The sequence below is a fragment of the Lingula anatina genome, chromosome 6 (genome assembly GCF_051362555.1).
Source record: "Lingula anatina isolate TDL-2025a chromosome 6, LinAna3.0, whole genome shotgun sequence".
Taxonomy (NCBI): Eukaryota; Metazoa; Brachiopoda; class Lingulata; order Lingulida; family Lingulidae; genus Lingula; species Lingula anatina.
This window is the reverse complement of record NC_141772.1, coordinates 10,499,633-10,520,924: the sequence shown is the minus strand read 5'-3', so window position 1 is coordinate 10,520,924 and position 21,292 is coordinate 10,499,633.

The following is a 21,292-nucleotide window of genomic DNA, read 5'->3' as shown; positions in this document are numbered from 1 at the left end:
TTTTTTTTCAAAAGTGGTCACCTGTTGCGTTAATGTTATCGTAAGAACAGAGGTGAGAGTGATTAGCCTCTGGCGACATCAGGGTGCTCTAAAGGTGTTCCTGTAAAGTAAAAGAGGATATATGGAATCAATATCCGGTTTCGCGCACGCCACCCATCTATATGATGTACAAGAGGTAAAGAATAACGTTGATTTAACGTTGATTTTGAACTGTCTGTGTAAACTTTGGGATTTTTATGTTATAAAATAATGTTATAACATAATGAGTTTTAAATCAGTGTGCGAATGTAATCGACAAAGAACAAAATATAATCTTTTAAAAAACGAGCACCGACAACAAAGAGCTCTGTAATCACATAGGTCTTTAAAGAAGCAAGGCATCAGTTTTGAGCTTTACGACTCTGTGAGACATTATTAGCAAACGTAATGAAAGCTCATTACAGCATGCAGTTAAGTAAACACAGAAAAAAATCGCCATTTATCACCCAGGAAAAAGCGAAACGCTCCTTTTCAAAAACGGACATTGTCTTAAATTTAAGAAAAGTTTACTCTACAAAAAAAAAAAAAAAATTAAAAAAAAAATCCCCTGGGACTTGTCTTATGTAAAGACCACAGTGCTCTTACTTGGTCTTACTGATGAGAACATACAAAGGAACTGAAGGGCTTAAGGTAGACCAGACGAGTCTATTTACGTTTTAATAAGGGCTATCATTATAGCATAATGAAAGGAAACGAAAGAGTGCTATTTGCCTGTACGTGATGGCTGACTAAATTGTCTGGATATAAACATTATTTCACGACGATAATCGGGCCCATGGCAGACAAATCAGACAGAAATAAACTAATTAGCAAACAACCATGGATATTCAACGCTTAATATAAAGATCCATAGTTACGTGATCCTTTTGGCAACAACAATATCACCTAATATAAAGATATAACTGTTTCTGTTTTATCTAATTCAACCCGATTTCCTTCAATGAAAGAAACTTTTATGGCTAAAGACAATACCGTATTCAATTTGTCTTATTCCTTCAAATTTACTGACTGTATAATCGCTTCTTCGAGGGTTTCTTTTTAAAAGGTTTTGGAATGTTGTTCTGTTACAACAGAGAAAAATTATTATGCCAACGTCTTTTTATTCTAGCACTCCTAATACTTTTTTTCTGCTTCCAAAAGTTCATTGTACTGGGCGGAAAAGTAGTTTTCCATTTTACAAATTTATTGTAATGAAATATGACGGTTTTGTTTCTTCTTTATTAGCTTATCTTACTTAACAGCTATTCTTACACATAATACTAAAATTGCAATTTGGCCAGTTGCACGGTATTTTTAGCGAAAGGTGTTTGTGAAAAGTTTGAATTAAATCACTTAACATGATTCCATGCATCATTCGTATCCTTTATAAATTATTTTTTTCAATTACACGTGCACCATGCAGTCATACATCTATTCAAACCATTGCTGCTTTGCTTTTCCAGTAATAATGTTAATGAACGTATTCTACTCTTACGTAATACTTGAGTAATTTCATTACTGAACTGACATGAGGCGATAATAATCAACAGACAATAAACAAGTTATTTTGGACATTTTTTTTTTTTTTTTTTTTTTTTTTTTTTTTTTGCCCAAGTAATTCACAAATGCCAGCTTTGAGCCAGCGCTTTCATAAACTTTCCTTAAACTTTCAGTAGTGGCTGTTGCACTTGCGAGTACCAGTCTGGTCTGGGCCCCGTAACTCGAAAGCATCGCGCATTGCGAATACCGATATCACATAGAGGCTACAGTGTATTATATAGGGCGAGTATGGGCGAGTTATGAAATCGAGACGCTTGCGCTAGGTCGCAATGCGCGATGCTTTCGAGTTGCGGGGCCCAGACCAGACTGTATCTTTTGGTGTCACCCGAGAAGTTAAATTTTCACCTGATTTGAAAATGGTCTTAGTTGATTCATGTATGATTCCCACCTCGCTTGCCGTTATCGTTGTTAAAAACCAAATTGAATTTCCCTCCGTTAACTTAATTTCTATTAGGTATATTTTCAATTTAATCTAGAAATTGCATTTGAGGAAGCATATGGACCACCCTCATTCAATTAGCGCATATAGATATTTGCTATAGTAAATCTCATATTTTCTATCCCCAAATCTAAAATAACAAAGCCTTCATGAGGATCTGTTCGTATATTTTAATATAAAATTACAGTATTATTTTGTTAACGTACTTTTTTGAATTTTTTTTTAGATATACTGTGAGGAAAAACTGTGCCCATTTCCTGTTCTATTTTCCATTTAATTTCTCTATTGGGATACAATCGGATTCTTGTATAAAATATGGAAAGACTGAGCTGCTTTTTAGCTTTGGCTACTCCATTTACTTTTTTGAAATAATAATGAAAAATGAACTAATGTGATCTCAGAGAGAAATGAACCGATGTTTTACTTTACTTTCCTCATGCCCTCCTAGAACGCTGTTGCACAGTTACGACGGCAAGTTGGAATTTCAAACGCTTATTTGCTCACATTAACAAGTATGTAACCCTTTCTCTCCTTGTGCATCATTCGTTTACCCATCTTAGTTAAATCATCTTTCGCGTGATCTATAATAAACCCCAACCTGACTTTGTCAATGAAATATTAAATAGTTCCTCAACAGGCCATCTCTTTGAGCACTAGTTCACATTTTTCTAAATGTGAACCCTCTTCAAACAAATCCCATCACGTTACATTTGGCAAATTGACAAATTACAATTTGCAGCTAATATCCGCGTCATTTAATTTTGTCGTGAAATCAACCAATAAACAGATACACGTGTCTCGTGCCATGTGGACATTTTTCACTCTACACAAAAGGAATTTACACCAGATGACTACTAACAAAAACTATATTCTTACCTTCCATTTGGGATTAATGGCACCCTAACCGTCCATTTTTACAAAAATGCATGAGTGCGTTTATTTTGTGTGGTGCGTGTTACATGACGTGGATAGTAGATGCTGTTATTTGTCAACTATAACACATTGGGGTTTTTTTTTAAGGGGGTTTACATTTAGAAAAAGGTGAAAAGAAAAAAGCATGATTATATATATATATATATATTATCTTCTTCCTTTCGCTAGTACTTTTATGTCGACCTCTGCCTACACTTTTTGGCGAAAACACATGGAAATAACTTCCTACTTGAAATCGACTCTCAAATTTCTTGTCCTCTTGGGAGACATTTGCCGAGGAAAACTATAGAAAACCATTAAGACTATATTGCTGGGTATGAGTTTTGTCTGTCTGGTAATGTTTTCATCAAATCAAGTTCTTATGAGTAACCGTGTGCCAAAATGTCGCAAGCGCTAATGTCCCGCCGGCGGAGTAGTTGACTGTAATTCCTGTGTAGCATGACATTATTAAAATTATTCACTAAATACCAAACCCTCTTGTTCGACATTTCGCTACACTTGCAATTATTTACACACTGAATGATTTTGATTAAGATGGATCATTTTATAAAGAATTTCAAATACTTTTACCCGACCTCCATGAGGAAAATAACCCCAGCAATTGCAACTGCGACGTTGCCACCAGGACTAATTTATCGTTGCAAAATGAAATTGAACATCCTAATTACAATTTTACGGTAATATTACAGAAGAATTAATATATCTGTACTTAGTCAATCATTTTTGCTGTGAGCATATTGTTTATCAAGGCAAGAATTCGGAAGAACAGTGAATAACGAGTCAGTATAGGGGAATAGACTGTAATTTAGTGAAGAAGTCGGAAAATGTGGCTTAGGGTATACGGGGCTGCCTAGCCCAGTGACGTGTTTGGCTCCCAAAGAGTCGGAAATCCGCCAATAGTCGGAGAATCTCATCCCTGTAGTATGTAACGTGACAAGATAAAGAAAAAGACAATACTTCTTGGATTGGCTGAGAGTGGTGGTCAGAAATGCTTCACTTTATCCATCAAATCATGCAGTGTTCTAATAATTTTTTTACAATTTGCGATTGGAATTTTCCGCACACCCTTTTACCATAAAATTGATGTAGATCTAATTTCAGAGGTAAAAGAGATGACAGCACATTAGATGCAAATCGTACAGAAAAATAAGTCATAGAATAAACAATCATACAAACATACAAAAAGAAAAAATCAAACAAATAAATGGTTGATAGAGAAAGAACGGTGTTTCGTGTACTCAATGAACTCATTTGCTCAGTATGAGTAAGTACACCACGTGGAGGTAAACGCACTCGGTACAAGAGACCTTCCGTGCTTCCTTTAAGATTCTTCATTGGGTAAGAACTGAAATGTCACACCCGGTGCTAAGTGAATGCAATAATGACATTCCAGAGGAATGGTTCCAAGGCAAGCAGTTTCGGAAATGTGCCAAGCAGTTAAAAGTGCATATGTTATTTTGCATCAGGTTACTGTACTAAATCCAATAAGCGTGACAATGATTGAGCTTCTAAAACAACGCCATTGGTCACCTCCCATACCCCACTGCGTCATTGCAAGGCCTTAAAGTTCAATCATCGGCAAATTACCTCTTCCGTACAGTGGACTTGACGACCCTTGAGACATACCCTATGTATGGTGCCCATGCGGGACACTTGCACGGAACAAATATCATCCATTGTTTTCAGCCAAATGGTCATTGAATTGCCCCCTACTTTTAGAAAAAAGGTAGTTTAGAGATAAAGGTAATTTGCAGTAAAATACAAAGTGGCCATTTGGCCATTTACTGTCTACTTAGTATAACTAAGAATAATACGCTTGGGATTTTTTTTCTCCTGGCGGTTGTCACATGGACAGGTTCCAAATTGGGGACATTCGAAAAAAGTAGATCGTAGTTCTAGAATTTTATAATTACAGTATGTTTACATTACGACATAGCGATCATCACAAACATACAGAAAATATGTTATTTCTAACAAAAGCATAAAAACTACAATAATAAATTCAAAAGTGTGAAACACCTCGATTTATCCTCAATACTTATATACGTACCTACATGTACAAACGTCGTTTACTGAATTTTCCGGTCATTATTTCGTCAATGTCGTCTTTATTATTTTAAGACGGTGGGATCTTTACTGTTATTCAGCAGTTACTGATAGCTTGAATCTCTGTTTGTACTTTTCGCACATAGCCGTTCAGTCCTCTATTTTATCTCAGTGTCCCCGTTGAATAGCCAACAGCGATTTATGCAATTAGCGTTGCCGACAACCCCAATTAACTGTGTCATTGATAAACAAAAGTCGGTATTCCAGGAATGGGAAAATGTGGAAATACGTTGTCAAATGTTCTATAGCTGTGCCTTTTTTCAAAAACTGAGTTCCCATTATTTTCAGGTAAATCTCTTTTTTTTTCTGAAATGTCATTGATAAACAACTGAATCTACCTTCGTGGAAAACAGAAGTGTCAAATATGTTGGCAAATCTCTTATGTCCACTAAATACCGCCCCTTAAATAATATCCGTGATATCTGTGAAACATGGGTTTCATGGACGTATTCCAGCTGCTCTAAAAGCTTTTTCAATAATCTTAAAGACTGCGGATTTCAGCAAGATCGATCTATATTTTGCACGAATCCCTTTCCACATGGAGTGGTATACTTAAGTGATACAGTCTGTTTTGGTACAACTTGAGAAACTGATAACTTAATGGTCTGGTTATTATGTAATGATTTGTTAAATGCAGCAGTTCTCGCATCGGGCATCCACCAAACAAAGTAGGAAGTGAACGCGTGAAAACGAGCAAAACTCCCACAGCTTAGCTATATGTGGGTACCTGTAAAAGTGTATAGCTCGCAAAGTCATAAACGTGTCCGTATTTAACCGTAGCTTACTACTGAATAGTGCAATGCACATGGTTTCTTAACGCATTGTGACAATTCACTTGCTAATCACATATGGAAATTTTAATTTACCGCAATCATGACTTTATTCGGCATACTTACATACTTCGTACTTATAAGATAATTGATCATATTTCATTGCGTTATTCATCATGCATTGTCAACTTGTCACGACATTTTTTTTTAGATATTTCATTATATAAATATTTTTTTATATCTTTTATTCTTGAGCGTCTAATTTAAAAGTAGAATTAGGAACGAACAGTTCCTTGAATTGCTTTGCCGTCACAGTTCGTTTTTCAACACACGTCTGTGGATAAATATCAATCACATAGATGGACGCGTTTTCTCAGAAAAAAAGGCTTTCGTACATATAAAAGCATTTTATCCATTATTCACTGAAACAAATTTCATAATGTCCCGATGTTACCTACAGACTCAGTTAATCAAAGAACCAGAGTAAATGCTCTGCAGTATAGTTATCGAACGTGCCTGAATTGCCACAAACTGAGCACCAGCCCCCCCCTTCACTCACTCACTCCCTCCATCACTTTCACGACACGACTGCCAAGCTTGTAGTTTTCGATCGAGCCGACAAGATGGTCAATGGTTTGCCATCTGACTTGCCGCCAACTAGACGTGTTCCTCGGAATAGACACACTTGCGGAGCTGATGGTTCTGGCCTCTCGAGGACAATACGCGTCACTCGGGTCATACACGGCGAGTGCCAGCAGTTTGCAATATACAGCATATTACAGTTTAAAAGACTGGTTTGATTTGATCTTATTCTGAAATAAAGTTTTAAAAAATTTCTTCATATAGCAAATTTGAAAAAACTAAACGAGAGCAAACATGTAATGTCCCGGTGTGACAAGAAAGATAGATTGCTAGGTACTGTAGTCCTTTCTCCATTACTTTGTACAGGAGGAATTCTCACCATATACTAACTGCAATACTCCAATTAACCCTAACCTGTACTAATCATATGGGACACCTTATTTCCATTCCTTGGACTGTCATTACTGATACACCGACTTTAGTATTTTGAAGAAGAATGTTCTTTCCATGTCTGCACAACGTAATGTTGCTTATTATCTGTTATTTACCCATGTAATTACGTGATTTGTCAGGTACGAACAATGTTCTTTAAGAGTTCAATACTCGACCTTGAGAGAACAGATAGCTATGCACATACAGATTGAAAAGCTTCAGACGCTTCCTTACAGGATATTATTTGTCGATTTTGGTATTCATTCATATGTCGGTCAAAAAAGGTCGACTCTATTCAAGCGGGTTGGATATTGTTGGGCTGCATGGTGGAAAAGATGCCAAATGACGTCAAAAAGAACAGCAGAATTTCTATATGTGCCTGTCTGAGGACAAATAATGTCCAATAAAAGTACAGATTTGATCAGGAACATATTTCCAGGGAAATGGCAACGTATCATGTGTATTATTTTATTTTATTTCCTGTTTCTCGTCTGATGAATTTCTAATCAACTTATTTTTATAACATCACAAAAAGAACTTTATTTGTGCACATTTAAGCCATGAATTCAAATAGAAACTAAACCAGAAATAACGTACTTGCTATGGAGTATCGATATCCACAATGAAGACCTATGGAATCGGTACCTTGATGCCAATGACCTACCTGGTGCAATAATTCTATTTTCATATTGTTTGTACGTCAGTTACTGTTTGTGAAGCGCTCAGATTCTTGGAATCCTATCTAGACGACTTTTCTGTATTTATTCTCCAGAAGGACACGAAGAAGCGACTTTAGGTGGCTCAATCACCGCTGTAACTTCATTTCAGAAAATCCATACGTCCGGAACAACGAGACTGCGAAGCCATGTTTTAGAAGCAAAACAATGGCAGACCAACAGTCTATCTTTTGATGATACCCCCTCCTTCAAAAAAAAAAAACTTCTTTTCTTTGATTTTATTTTTTCCAATCAGACCAAACACCTCAGGTAGATTTTAAATCCGCACCTTTGGGTTCCTTACCCGAAGGTAGTAACTTATCAGGCAAAGACGCATCGGAAAACAAACTCTACGTACATTCACTACTGGTATCTCCCGTTTAACGATTTCAGTATTTCCTGATGACTTCTGGATCGAGCTGATTACGCATTTGCTGTACGTGTAGGAGGTTATTCTAGGTATTTACAGTGAGCAACGATCCAAGTATTTTTCACATCAGATCAGAACGTTTGGTTACAAATGTCAGGCGAGGCAGTTTTTACAACATCTATTGTGTAATCTGGTTTTATGATTAAGGGTTTAAACTAAAATAAGATGTCATATCGATAGTAATCGGTGGTTTGATAAAGGTCCAAAGGACAAAGGGAAAATAATAATAAAAACTGCATGTAGATATGCCTACCATTTTTTTTTTTGTCGGGTAAGTATTAATCTGCAGTGTATATACTATGCAGTCATATACGTCATGAGCATACGCAAATCACAACTTGTAAACACATTACCAGGACAACATTTCGAATCGATACAAGATTTTGTATAATCAATAGAGTTAATGTGGTTGACAATTGATATAACTGTTAATTAATCCAAGTTAACGAAATTATGTGTATAGATAAGAACCACACTGTCCACCAGTGTGGCATAAAAAATAGGCCTTATTATCCCGGTGCTGACATGTTGCAGGTATAATGAAGTAAACGTCCTTCTACATGTCATCACCTATAACGTGGTCGTATTCCAAGTATCCGTCTCAGCTCAGCAGCTGCAGATTAGAAGTTGCCGGGTGACCTTTGCCACGGTGTTGATAAACACGCACATGTAGTGGGTACTGTTTGAATGTCACGTTTACCTGTGTGCTGGAGGGAAGAGAAAAAACACACATGTTGAAAAAAACTCAAATGTTTTGTAAACTGTGAGGTATTGTCACTTTTGCCCACTGGACACCTTTGCCTGTCCAATGCAAGTGCATTATGAAGGTGCCCAACATTAATTCACTCGAAACATTTTACATAAAAAAAATTTCGAAGAAAATGAAGACATAAGATGATAACACACACGCTTGGTTTTCACCTAATTTTTTTTTTTTAAGAAAGTGAAAGTTCGTATCTATTAAACGCATATTTGGCGTTATTTTGCGTCACTTGCTGGACACAAGGTAAATATCTGTCTTAATTGCTGTTAACTGCTGTAGTTGCCTACCGGGTGATAGGCATGGTGTTAATATGGAATGTTAATATGGAAAAAGCATTACGGAAACTTATTCGGATAGCTAAACTTCATTCTGTAACGCTTTCAAATTACTGACATGTATAAACCCCATCGCCGTTTTATGTCATTTGGCGATTTTTTTTATTATTTCAATTAAATCTTAACCTAACTGTGTCTAAATTTTACCATAATTACGGTTATTTAGTATAGGTATTTCAATGATATGTCGCAGTTCAAAGTCGTTCTTTTGATCCCATATATAAATCTACACAATGAGAACAGTGGAGCCGTTTTGTAATTAAGCTGCATGCATTCAGGAGAAATTTCCACCATTTCCCCTGTTGTTGGGTGGATGGGACATTTTCTTCCTAACGGAAGCCGCAATAACGGCGGCAGGTCAAGGCCATTTAAAGAATCATTATCCCACGGCCGGCGTGTGCTCTGTTGACCCTGACACTACACGCGCGTTAAGTAGGCGTCTGAAACCAGGTCGATTAATGCACTATTAAAGACGTCCATCTGCCCTAGCCAGGCTGTCTAGGCATTCCAGGAAACAACAACATCAATCCGTGGTGTCAGAACCATCCGTTCGAATAAATTTGAATTAGGAATTCCATTAAACCCCTTGGGCCACTGTCAGTTCTTTGTGAAATGCCTCTTTGTCTTAACTGTTCGGAGAGGTATTTGAGAAACAGGTGAATGCCGACCGCGTGGCTCAACTGGTTAAGTGCCCGCCCTTGAATTAAACGGGGAGTCATGTGACAAATCAACAATCAAACAAATTGTAAAGGAACTGAGGGTCATGTGCAGAGAGTCCGCCCTCCATGAAATTCATACATGTTAGGCCCCATTCAGAATAGGGGACCAACTAGTCCGAGGGCCAAATAGGGCCGACTCACTTGAATACTTCCCCACGGGGAATCTATTCAGTGTCTATTAGCGGATTAGACGGCAAGCTTTGTAGTGGGTCGCCATATTTGACCCTCGGACTAGTTAGTCCCCTATTCTGAATGGGGCATTAGGGTTAGCGTTACGTAAGTGGGTCAAAATCTAGGACGGGTCATACCCATACAGATCATGATGGTCATTATGGGGGACACTCTGGTGCCTAACGCACTGCTCGGATAAATTGTTCCCAACGTTATCTTTTCGCTAACCAGTCAGCACCAAGAGAATAAATGCAACTAATATCCATACGTTTCAATAATTGTTCAACCTTGCGTCACACTTGGTAAGGGCCTCTTGATGCCAACCCAGACAGTTCAAACCGCAGTATAGTCTTGTACTGCTGTACGCTGATGTACTCTTAATCATGATAATATACTCTCTCTTACTTCGGGACATATTATACCTGTTTTCGCAAATACACATGCAGGGGCGGATTTAGGCCGTCTTCTGGGTCTTCCAGAAGACGGTCAGATTTTCAAGTTTACATTGACGGGTATCCAATTTTTAATGTTGGAAGACGGTCAAAATTGGAGGATGAATCAACTAAGATAATTTGGAAGACTGTCAGTATATAGCTCTGGATCCGCCCCTGACATGTACATAGGCGTTTTTTGGGGCTGGGGGCACTGCTGAGCAAGGGCAAGGCCACAAGTCAACGCATCGCACTACCCTCTAACCGTAGCCAGCTGACTGATAAAGTCGTTTCTGAAATTCCGTGCAAAATTCAAGCTGGACAGTTTAGAAACTTGCATGGAATTAGCCACTGAAATATTTGTGAATACCCGGGAAAAGACCCTCTCTGTGGCTCTGATAAATGTAGAGGGCAACCTGACAGTGCCGTCGCATAGAATTTTCAAAACATACAAGCGTATGTTTCATGAGCTATTTCATGAATCATAATAACTTATTATTCTCTGAAATGAGATGAATTATAAGGGCAATCGGCTTTTCCCCGTCAATTAGACTTATCTCCTAGAAATCCCGTGTGTCATGTGGAAATATATGTCTGCACAATATCAGCCCCTTATACACAGAGGCCCCATTCTGAATAGATGATCCGTCTACTTACTGATCCGCCGGGTAAATATTGCCGACCACACTTTTAAAGAGATGCCGCTGACTCTCGATGGTCTCCCCGCCTCCACACGCGCCGTCGCTGCAGGGGCCTAGCAATTTAAATTCGCAGCCGAGATTTAATCCGATTAATGGCGCGTATGGAGGCGGGGAGGCCACCAGGAATCAGCGACGGATCGGCGGATCGGCAGATCAGTTCGCACTCGGATCATCTATTCTGAATGGGGCCAGAGATTATCTGCAATTAACGGTGCCTTAGACATCCCGTCGGGTCAGCCTCCTCAAATATGGCGACACCCCTCACGTGGCCAGTACCACGTGGACTTCAACCTGCCCTTGGATATGAAAACGTGATTTTCTATAGTGCTATTGGATTCGACAGGTGGACAATTAGCTTTCTGAGATTCAACGTCTTCCATAGAATGCGTTTTCTGTCCCGTTAATTGATTTCCGATTAAGACAGATAAAACATATTTGGCATTTGGCATTTCGTTTTCAATTAGGACCCTTTAGCATATGCCTTACGTGCCGCTAGTTGTTATGACAATGGCACACACTCGGACGCTGCAAAATCAAAACCCTTGATGCATATATAGAGTGCTTTTAACTAAGATAATAGGAAGAAACGAGACAGGAAACTACTAAACGTGGAAGTGAAGTAAAAAAATGAAAGTATTCATTGGTGGTTTTTTACTCAAATCACATAAACCTTATTAGATAGTCACTCCTATTTTATCACATATAAGATGATTTTTTATATCGATTTAATATTTCAGTAGAATAAATAGACAAAGAAAAATGTCTTAACGGTTTCTATCTGAGAGAAATTCAGCGAACAACAAACTATAGTAGTAAAATAAATATACCGTCAAAAATGTATGTAATGGAACTTGGATTCTTGATTAAGGCATTTGGAAGTAACACTGAATAAGGAACCCAGTACACATATTTGTACGAAGATTGTTTATTATTCTTTTCAGAGATGGCCCAAAAAGGAAAAAACATAATAAGCAATCGAATCTGGTATCAGTGACAAAAATAGATGTGCGGATCGTTGCCATTCAGATCGTCAATACAGGTCTGAGAAAATCAATCCTAATCTTAATTAATTGGGTGCGAGTGTTCGGATGCATAACGGATATGTCCTCATATCACTCGTACTCTCTGCGCCAGTGGAATAGAAAGAAAAAAAACAACTTCAGGAGATGATTCCACCTAAGGCAGGAGAAATATGAATTTGATGTACGGTAGATAGAAGGGCATTATCTACGGCTTCCTTGTTCATCACCCAATGCTCGTCTATTTTCCCGACGTCAGATTGGCTTACTTTGGTTTCATGTACTTTTCTTTTTTTATCCCTTACAGTGTATAAGTACGTGTATCTTCGCGAATCTTTAAAGGGATAACAACGGTTCATTTTGGCCAAAATGAATTTACCTGAGGTAAACGACAATTTTCCCATACTAAACAATGGTTTATGAATCCGTTCAGACATTCAATTTTTTTTTGTTATATCCTCTAAAGAGATTTTTTCAGAGGGCAGCCATTTGGAGGCCACTTGGTCTGATGACTAGCACAGATTCCAGGGTGATTGCGATAACCGCCGTTTTGGTAGCAAAATAGAATTCATTATAATTCTATGAATTATTTACAATGGATTTTGGACCTCATACAAATGGTTATGTTCCCTTCAAGCATCTGTTTTAAATTTTCATATATTAAATGACGTTGAAAATCGCCAACTTGTTTTCACTTTTCTCCTCTGTCAACAAGTAAACAAACACTAACCCAAATGAACAGGGCCCTATGTACATTTCATACTGAATTCGTGTGCTAAGTTATTTTGCATATAACTTTAATTTGTGTTATCATATACGTAAAGTATCTACCTCTTTGTCTTTGTTATTCCACTTTATTTGTTCATTGGTGTAATTTGGCTTTTATTTGTACTATGTTCTACATCAAACATCTTAGTCAGCCACCCCAACAAATATTGTAACTCGCCAGCCCGCTTCTAGCAGCAATCAGACTTTGTGATTGTAAAAATCACTTTAGTCGGCTAATGTCCCATTGCTCACCTCCTTTTTATAACTCTTCATCAACTGAGGAGGCGTTCTGCATTTTCAGTGTCAAGGCCGGGTATTTTACGCAGGAATCCGACCGTTGATGCTTTCCAATTGTCCACGTTATTAAGTTTATGGCTGCGCTGATTGCTGTCTTGCGTTTTGCGTTGCAATTTTGTTTATGAAAGTGATCTGTCAGCCTATCTGTGTGGCCCAGAAAGTAGGGAAATGGAACACGAAGTAGCCCATTTACTGGACCATGACATGTAGACAATGTTGTTATGGTTCTTATAAGATGTGTTGTGTTTTTAAGGGGTTTTCGTACTAGTGATGTGACAGAGTAATATGATACATTTCGGTACATTATGAAATGATATATATGTACATATACAGGGGCGTATTTTTAGGCCGTCTTCTGGGTCTTCCGTAAGACGGTTAGATTCCCAAGTTTAAATTGACGGGTAATTAATTTTTTTCTGTCGGAAGACGGTAAAAAATGTAGGATGTACCGGTATCAACAAAGATAATTTGGAAGACTTTCAGGAAATATCTCTGAATTCGCCCCAGATATAATGTTGACACGCCTTCAACTAATCATTAAATGGACTGTGGGCCTGTCTTGCGAATTCCAATTGACTTTGGCCAGTCTTAAGCCTAGGTCCGAACTACGTTTTGGACGCACGGTTTTTTGGTTTCTTGTGTCCGGTTGGGACCTAGGCTTTAGTCGCATTCAGAATAATTAGCAGAAATAGATCTTCTGCTATGTGGTCGCATGTAGTCATGTACATCACTTACAAAGCACACACCTTTTTCGTTAGCACATCTCGTCATGCGGAACTGAAGCAGCTCTAGTTTTTTGACTGGTACGGGTATGATCATATAAGTTGCAGTAGACAGTAGACATATTCCGGACTGCGATTGCAGCGGGCTAACATTCCTGCAATACCGATCTTAGTTTAGATAATAAGGTTCTTCGGCAAATTAGTTGTGTTTTACGAAATACTTAAGGCCGCTTGCCTTAAATTTTCAATCTCTCTTAAACTAAGTACATGAAATGTTGTATTTTACACAGACTTTTCACCTATATTGGCAACTGAAGCCTCCTTAGGTGCGCCAACCACTTTCATCGTGGGTAATTAGAAAGTCGACGTGACCTACCCTGTAGTTGGCTAGCCAAGTCAAGCGATCAAACTGAGCCCAAAGCTTTGTTATGAATTTTAAAAGTAGGTCTCCATTTGGTGAAGTAGTACGGCCAAGTGAGGGCCACTCATTGCATTTATGACAGGAGGATTTGAAAAGTGATCCAAGGATATATAACCTTTATATCGCACATACAGGTATGCTGGGATGATTGGTCACAAATGCGTACTACATATATTTGATGGATATCGACACACCATCTATTGTACTCACTGCCCACCATCTACAGCGAGTTGATAGCAATAAGGTCGCGCGACAAGGTTATTTTCAGTTGCACCCTGGATTACGCACGCTTGCTCCGCAAGGTGTCGCCTGTGGTGGGGGGGGGGGGGGGGGGGGGCAGCACAGCCCATATGGTTACTGTGGCGAAGGTGACAGGTACTTCCAAACATTCATTCTATTCATGAATTTGATATTTACGGCAATTGAAAATGTGGCAACGGCAAAAGTGAATCTTGGTGCGTTGACAGGCCGCATAGGTGTCCCCAATTAACCGCCACCAAAGAAGAGACCCCAAGCATTAAACAACACAACCTGTAGATATTGGAAATTTGGCGAAAGTTAAGCAACTGAGGCTTTTTTAGATTTGGGCAGAAATCGAGAGGAATGTCCAGTGACATGCCAAACCCCAAAGTTCAAGTCTTGGCCCTTGACACCAGTAACGCACCCCTTAGTCAAGAATCTGAACAAATCGATGTTGGACAGGTATGCTCTATTTTCTACAGGCGTTTTGTGATTTTATCAACTTGATTGCCAAGTGCCAGACCTTTTCTCCCAGGTACTAGTAGCAAACTTTATCAGATAACAATCTGACACTAGCCAAGCTGCACTAAAAGCGCTGTAAACTCAGTTATCAATGCTGTCATCTTTACCTGTATCTTTACCGCTATTATGCCAGTGGTACGTTTGATACATTTGAGTAAGGAAATATGCTTTAATGCTTATGAAGTTATGTTCATTTGTAATACGTTAGCATCAACCTGTTAATAAAAACTTTCAATGTTATTACACAATAACAGTATAATGATGGGAGATGTTATGATTAAATGCTTAGAAGAATAATAAAAACAAATTATGTGAAATATAAAATGAATTGATTTTCTTTGGGTTATTTATTTATTTATTTCAAACCAATTAATTATCAAACATGAAGCTTATTTTTAGAAACATTCGCAGATATATGAAATATAACCCTGCTGGTACACAGATCTACAGTTCTAAAATGCAAATACCAAGTACCTTTCACACACCACTGATGAGATGTGAATAATCATATGTATAAAGTAGTAAAAATATCACAAAATGTGTGTAAGCAAGATATTTCTGCAAGTAACCTCATTAATCAGTCAGGAAACTTCATAATGCACCCAATAAATGTAGAAATTTGAGCCAGAGAAATTCTACATACAGGCATGACAGATTTACCATATATTGCCACCAACCAACCCTTAACTGAATGGGGATTGAAAGAACAAAGTGAGTCTCCCTCCCATTAAAAATGAAAAATAAAAATAAACAAATAAAAAACAGATACTGTTATTCTTAATACTGAAAAACAATGGCACCTTGCAGCCTTCACTGCCTCACTATTTGCAGACAATGTTCTAGTCACTGTAACTGTGTACTTTTGAGGCATAGATGCAAGAATAACTTCTTTGAAGTATATTGTGAAGGTCTCTTTTGTCATAAATCTGCCATGTATAACCTGAATGTACAACGATTCACACCGCAGCAGCTTGTCTTAGTAAGGACTCAACCAGTTTGAAAACTTGTGGCATAGCTTCAGGGACAAGATCACACCATCTATCCTTGCTGTGATGATGGATCTACTAGTACATTATCTATGTCTTGTCCTCCTAGTTTCTCTAATACCATTTCCCCTGATCTATGCTCAAATCAATCTCTACAGCTTTACCAACTGCTACACAGTTTTTACATCTGAAAGTATCAAGCAAATTTGTAATAAAGCACTATCAATTTACTTGTTAGATATTGATTTGAGGGCAAGAGAAAAATGCAGAAACCTCATATCATAATCAAGATAATTGAAAATCAAATATGCATAATCAAATTAATAGCTTTAATTGTACATACTACTGATAATTTAATCTTTTAAACTTCAGCATAAATTTCTCTTGTTAAAGCATAGCCACTTTATCAAAATGTGTTTGAAAAAATAATAATAATAATGATAACAAAAATAAACAACCTGCACACAAGATGGAACATGGAGGTCAATTGCCACAGAATAAGTTGATTTGTACTTGGTAGCCTGAGAAATAGTATCAGGTATTAATTTGAGCAGTAAATTGAGTAATGATACCACAGAGTTAACAATGACACAAGCATATGTTGTTGTGTAACAAAATTCATGCATTACTTGCTGTGGCAGTGTCCTCCTCAACCTATCGTGCACCGCAGGTTTTGGTTTTCAATGTCATCAAAAATTTTTATTGTTGTTAGTTTGATTTATGTATCTGCTATTCAAATAATATCCTTTGGAAAATAACTTACTGATTTAATTATGCTTTTGCAACATGAAATTATCAGTAACTTTGCCGGTTCACGTGTATACAGTACCTTGTTATCAGTGCTGCTCTTTTCTCCCCAACTCGCCACTGACAGGCTAACCACATCGTTTCAAAACAACGTTGGTATGCTCCTTTACTTTTGGTGTTGGCAGTTTCGCCCTGGGGACATCGTTTTTGGTTAAAAACAACGTATCGTTTTCACCCATCTATGCTTTGCTCGTGTACAAAATGGCCGCTTGCTGCCCCCCAATGTAGCACGTGGGTAGTTACGCAAGACCTGTGACGTATAACGCGCGCAAGGTTATTATCCTTAAATGTTGCATTGCTTCGAAAAAATGCTGTCTTAATTACCGTCACTTCCAAAATATGGTTTCAGTTGCGTAATACTTATCCAAACATTAAGTGGAAGGAGGCTTATGTAACTGAAAAAAAAAATCAATGACAATTATCCTATTGAAATGATAGTCAGAAAGCATTTTAGCATTATTTCAATTCCATTAAGTCGTTATAACCTTTTTAGAAACGAAAACACTTTGAAAAATTGAAAAAATGTCACGAGGAACATCATTAGGGACGAAATTAATGAATTATGCATTTAAAGTGAATCTTCTGTAATTATAAAGATATCAATGGCGTTCTTTACTTTCCACAGTTATCAAATTCTACTCAAGAACTCCGTTTACATCAGGGATGGATTGATTAAGTGCTGGATATTTTATTTAGACCTAGCTCAGGGCTTAAAGTAGATGTTATACGGGCCCAGTGCGGAGTCTGTTGTAGATGTTAATTGGCAGGGTCTAGTGTGGATTCTGTAGTAGATGTTATACGGGAGGGCCCAGTGCGGAGTCTGTAGTAGATGTTATACGGAAGGGCCTATTGTGGTGTCTGTAGTAGATGTTATACCGGACGGCCTAGTGCAGAGTCTGTAGTAAATGTTATACGGGAGGACCTAGTGTGGTTTCTGTACTGGATGTTATACGGGAGGGCCTAGTGCAGAGTCTGTCGGATGTTATACAGGAGGGCCTAGTTCGGAGGCTGTAGTAGATGTTATACGGAAGAGCCTAGTGTGGAGTCTGTAGCAGATGTTATATGTGCGGGCCTGGTGCAAGGTCTGCAATAGATGTAATACGGGAGGGCCTAGTGCGGAGGCTGTGCTATATTTGCTTCTTGGTCGATGCGACTGTCTTACACACGTTTATAGTTAGAACATGATCCTGCTGTAGGCAGAATAATTGTCAAAACGGGTCATTCTCAGTTTAACCCGAATTGCTTTCCGATAAGCCGCTGATTGTGCAACTTGAAGCGTTCGCATGATTATTAGATGTCTGCGCCGGAGTGTGGCTTGGATCTAAAGACGAGTCGATCCTCACGAGAAAATACCTTGATGAAATACAATCAAATTAACTTTCCGCATGTCCGTGTCTTTAAGGTTAAATGTCGCAGAAAACGTATTGACTGGCGTCTAGGTGTTATAATCAAGCATTGAGACGCGTTTTTTTTTTTTTAAGACGACATGTCATGCTGTCATCAAAGAGAATGCTTTTTATGTTAACCATAATTTTTTTTAAATCTGGGTTGTATCGAATAACCACTCTTCACATATGATAATATTTCAAATACATGTAAACTACAATGTATGTTCAAATAAATGGAATTATGTTCTACTCTGCAGATGCATCTGACAGTTGACAGATTGGCAATTGTAACAATACACCAGTAAAGTTATCAAGTATACAAACCGCCTTTGCGTTGGCGTCATTTAAAGAATACTAATAAAATCCCCTTTACACTAACCGGCGTTCTTTCTACGTCCTTTGTGCGACCATAAAAGTGGCATTGCTTGTCGTAAAAAAGAGACACAAGCATCGTTTTGGTTGCAAAATGAGTGCTCAATGATCGACCAGTTCTCGGCACGTATTTAGTGCTTTTTTTTACTCTCAAACAGGGTCGTACTACCGGACGCAGAATGGACGCCGTTCAGTGTAAAGGGGGCTTTACTAATGTGGCTGTTTTATTCTAGATAGACTAAAGTGACAAAGAGTGACTATTTGATGAATTCTCATGTTATTGCTTATCATATAAAATAAGTCTTTGAGCGAGTCTACCAGGTGCACGACAGGTCGCGTGTTTGGGTTTATCAAATGGCGTAGGTCGACTGATACGTGACGTGTTTTTTCTGTGTTTAGCACGTTCAGATCGAAAGGCTGGTTATGCCATCGATCTGTCTCAAATGGGTTCAGAGAAATGCACGGCACTAACATCAAATTGCCTAACGAATTCGTGGAATTTTATACTTTTGTCGCTTAGAAATCGAGCCTTTGTCATTTTGTGTTAAGGACCACGGTGTGTATGGCTACCCATGTTGATCTGTGTAAAGATGCATCTACATGTAGATGATGGCTGACAAAAGATCTGTTTTGATTCGAATGTAGAACATGTAGCACACGTGACCCTCATTCAGCCTCTGACCTGACCTGACCTGGCATGACCTGACATGACTTGACCTCATATGACACCTGCATCATTACCTCATCATATACCTAGCATTGGCATTTCCTCGCCTTTAAAGAATTTCGCCAGAATCAATTAAGTCAGCGAGCGGAATCCGCACGGCAGTTTCGGTTCGTAGAAATCATGACTCCGAGATAATTAGATTCGACTCCTTCTTATCTACTGGCGTTTCCATTGGGGTCTAATCGATCGTTTCCGTCGCATTTCCTCTCGCTCAAGTCCCCTTACTTGTTAATCATTTCTGTTTCTAGGAATTAGCTTCTATCTACAGTGATATTATGCCGAGAGGGTGGAGTATGTTGGGTAAGAGAACCGGAAAAAAAGGGAAATTCCTGCAAGCCACAGGCCAGTGATTTCTTTTATTCATCTTTAGTGAGAGGGAAGGCGATGGCTACGAGCGAGGCAGGTGTCCTCACTGACCTACCGACCTAGTCATCCAGGGTTAAAAAAACAGCAGCGTAAACTGTTCACTTCCGTGTTACTTGTATTTTTACAAAACCTACGCGACTGCACAAGGTCTTTCCGTCCAGATAATATACATGAGAAATTCCATTTAAGTTGCTGTGGCAGAAACAGTGACCGTTTATTGCCCCTAAATTAAAGCCGAATGAAGATTACCCAAGGGTAGTTGTTATTCAAATTGCCTCGAAAATTGAAGTAGTCCGTAACTGGCCAAAAGGCAAATTTTAGTATTCTACCGTATATACACTTTACCATGTCCCTTTCTAGAAGGACTGAATAAAGCTTCACTGCTTAGTATACATTGTATGCTCTGGTGTTCAATTGAAGGTTTCAGTCATTTGGTCGTTTAGAAACCCCTATGTCATTTAAATATTGCTTAAATAATGAGAGAAAATGCATTAAATTTTTTATTACGTAATTGCCGGAGGTAAACCTTAATCCGTATAATGTTATTAGTGGAGTGTTAATTTTTACCAGTGCCGAAAGATGAACACTATATATGCGTCAGATTGCTAGCTAAACTCACTAAATTATAAAAGTTAAAGCAAATGTGTTGATACTGGTCTTTCAAGAGGCATTCAGTTTTTCTTGTAAATGTGGAATACCATTCTCGATGCAAAAATCATATTTCTTTCACCCTTCACTCCTCTCTCCCTTCAATAAAATAAAAGTCAAGATACAAAGCTTGATTTAAGTGAAAGGATTATACGCATCCTATTACGATGTAATACTGGCATCCATATTGCTATCTAACAGCCTTACACTGGCTGTAAGTAAGATGTTATCGCTACTAAACAGTGCTCTTAAAATTGCAGTTTGGACTCGCGTGTAGGCCATGTGATTGCCGTCAAAACACAACATGAAAGGTTTGCTACTAAGCTGTGATACACTTGCAAAAGGTGGTTTGGGGATGGTTCAAATGTTGGTTAGCTTTAATTCATTATCATTTTAGTTCTGTTCTGCTACCTACATTGTACGCTGGCCAAACATTGGTGCCTGTATCCAGATTGCAGATAGATAGATAGATAGATAGATAGATAATTAATTAAATAGATATTCACAGGGAGCGTGCTGTTACCTTTGTGAAAACGCTCTGATTGTTCGAATTGCAATAAAAAATACGCATTCAAGAAATACACTTTCAACAAATACGCATTCAAGGAATTTGTAATTTACTACAACCAATTGTAAGTACTGTATATTCCACTCGCACAAGGAAAGCGCTGAGATATGCCCAGAATGTGGTGTGTTGAAAAATCTGTAGAAAAATGCCAATCGCGTGGTCAGATATGTTCATGTAGCCCATTCTTCTCTGATTGGTTTGGACTTCAAGGAAACTTAAAGTGAAGGAAAATAAAGTTTGGCAGTTAGGGGCCAATGAAACAATAAAACAACGTTTTTTATGTCAAGAACATGTACACAAATAGTCAAACAGTATATCTTTTTCAGCTTTATATT